A 3,378-nucleotide genomic window follows, 5' to 3' on the forward strand; every position below is an offset into this window, starting at 1 on the left:
AATTACACTGCAGAAATCGTTTTTTGTAAATTTAATAATATTACCGAATATGTACAAGAAAAAAAACAACTTACGAAAATCAAAAAATAATTTTATGTACCTACCTAATATCTTTTATAAACAACCAACTTTGGCGAGGAACCATATTTAAAAAATATTTTTAACAGTTTTTCAAATCAAAATAGTTGCATTTGCCAACAAATATCAGACATAAAAACCGGTGCAAATTTCATGACGCCGGAATATTTTTTTTGTTTTATACTAGTAGTTAAGGTGGTGGTTATAAAAGAATATCATCAGTTGAAAAAAAAATTCTGACTAGCTGACGTGTACGTTGCTGTTATCCTTCGTAGATAGACATGTACCATTGAGGATTTTTCTGTAGGCATTTTTAAGATATACAATTCCGTAGTGTACTAATAATGTATTATGTTGATGTATCTCATAAGGTTTAGCCAGCGTAAGCAATATAAGCGCCAGAAAATATTTTATTTACGACTTGATTACAAAACATCAAATTTTTTCTACATCCTATAAATTTAATATGCATTGTTATATTCATAAACCTTTCGAAATAAATTCTCTAAGTGATAGTGAAAACCCTATCAAAATCCGTTGCGTAGTTTAGAAGAACTAAGCGCACAAACAGACAGACGCGGATAGCGACTTTATTTTATACTATTTATAGATATGCAATGCTTCGAAAACGGAAGGTATGTAGCGACCAAACTTTTGTTAATTAAGTTAAGTAATAAGGGGCCGTTCAAGTATTACGTAAGCAGATTTATTACCTCCCTCACCCTCCCATGCTTACGTAAAAATTGGTACCTATATGCATTTTTCTGTTAATGTATTCTGTTTTTTTATTGATTCATAAGCAGCACTTATAAAATAGACTTAGGATAGAGGACTTTAATGCACATAATATTCATTAAAACAAACTTTATTGACACAGTGGGAATCCCCGAATATGTGTTCGGTTTTCAAACATAGACAATGTGTGGGTTGCCAATGTGTAAAAAAAATAACTACTGCTGAGCAGTGCTGACGTAATAACTATCTCGACCCCCCCACCCCCCATGTCATCAAAAATAAGCAAAGACCCCCCTGCCCCCCTATAGTGCTTACATAATACTTGAACGGCCCCTAACGTATTTTTTAAGTCAGTACTTATGTAGAATAATTTATTATTACAGCTTGACATACTTATCTTTGTAGGCAGCCAAAGAAGGAAAATAAATATTTTTTAATTCTGCTTTTATGTATCCACAATATCTATACAGAGTGTTAAGGGACGTTTGACTTACTTTAACCAGTGATTCCTGACATTATTTGGAGTCAAAAATATAAGCAAAAAAAAATCTTGCACCTGTCGTCACTGGTCACTCAGCCTAGTAACCGACCAACCACTCACCCGGATCCTAATTGCCCAATACCTACTGATTTTTTTAATGTTTTAAGTTTAACAAAAAAAAAAACAATTAAAATGTCACAGGACCCAAAATATGACATTTTTACTTCAATTAATGTCGGGAATCATTGGTTAAAATAAGTCAAGTACGTCCCTTAATACCTTGTATCAGAGACGCCACTGACTTCAAAGATAAGAATGTCGATGTGTAGGTACATTATATATAGTTTTACTACCGTCTTGTAGAGAAGCCACCAATCAGAATCGAAACATTGCTTTTGCTTTGTTTAGCGACCAAATCTAAATATATTCCTGTATTTTCTGGTTCCATGAAAACTCTTCAAAATGACAATTCAACACACCTTTAACCTGTTCTTCTTCTTTCGTATGGTGGGGAGGGTCAGAGGGGGACATCTAGGTCTGCAGTCTAGGGCCTCAAGCGTCGCCATGTGAACCTCATCAATCCCGCCGGGGAATGAATGGACCGGGCATTCGTTGACCGCATGTTCAGTAGTCTGCACCGCACCACATTCACACATCGCCGACTCTTTAAGGCCCCATCTGTGCAGCACGTGGTCACAGCGGCTATGGGAGCACCTTAACCTATTGATGGCGGACCAGGTTTTGTGAGGCAATGAGAACTCAGGCTGTCTCTCGGTGGGGTCCTGTATGAGATGGGCATTTCCCACGTTGGCCGATTGCCACTCAAGTTTTCACCTATCTTCTGGGGTGAGAGGTAATCGGAGGAGCCTCTCTCCTTCCGCCCAGAAAGGCTTTCGGGACTTCAAGCGGCATGCCGGGTGGGAGACGACATCTTCGTGCAAAGGTATTGCGCTTTTTTGCAGCGCCTTCTTGTATTCCTTCAGTGTTGCAATTTCTCGCCTGATGTTTGGCGGGGTTATATTATCAATTCCCCTTGGCCGAGAGACCTGTCGATCTTCGGCCCCTTAAATAGCGGCATATTTTGTAGTTGGAGGCCCACTTAATTAACCCGTTAAATATTAGAAAACCAAATTCATATAATGTTTGTGACCAAATTTGGTTTCCTAATAATTAACAGGTTAAAAGGTGATATAAAGTCATTAAGAGTGATGAAACAAAAATTAGGTTAAGTTTTTGTTTAATCACTTTTCATAACATTATAACATGAGAGTTATCCGGTCAACGCGTTATCCTCAACATAATCCAAAAATGGGGGATGCCATAGCAATAAAAATTAAAAAAAGATTTGGGCACTGAATAGAAAATTCATAGAAATGTGATATACACTGATTTGAAAAACAAACTGATATCGCCGTCACATAAGACCTTTCAACTCCAAGGCCCAGACAGGCCAATGAAACTTTAGTAGTGTTTATATTCCCCTTTGCAATGTTTTGTATAAGAGACTTCAGTGATTTATACAGTTCGTCTAGATTACAAGATGAATTATTAATCCTACTGGACTAACGTCCGTTCTAGTTAAGTCTCAAAGTTATCCTGTTGAAACAGTTACAATACTGGTCTCTGCCCCCTACGATCGGCTAAGGTTCAGGTATCTCAATCAGAACTATTCGGAACCTGACGTGCGAGCGCTATATTTTCTGTACAAGCAGTGCCACCTATGATTAATTGCTAAAACTATCTTTATAATTTTACAGACACTACAGAAACTGATATTTCAAAATGTTTGATCAATTTCACTAGAAGAGAGATGAAATTAGGTTTCAGAAGGTCAGAGAATTTTTTTATAATACCGCTTCGCAATCAAACTGTTTAAAAATATTTATTCACACAATATTTTTAAATCCATGGGGAGAAGTGGAGGGGGATTACGAAATTTCGTACGAAAAAATTCCCCACATTGAGATTATCGAAAAAATTGCCCAAAATTCAAATCTTTTTGCCGACTCAGTAGATTTTCATCTTCATCTCTTCAGTGGATTTGGGATTGTGATAAATGAAAAAATTTATATAAAAAAAAGACA

Source organism: Hesperophylax consimilis, chromosome 22 (genome assembly GCF_061612785.1).
Source record: "Hesperophylax consimilis isolate HC1 chromosome 22, BYU_Hcon_1.0, whole genome shotgun sequence".
NCBI lineage: Eukaryota > Metazoa > Arthropoda > Insecta > Trichoptera > Limnephilidae > Hesperophylax > Hesperophylax consimilis.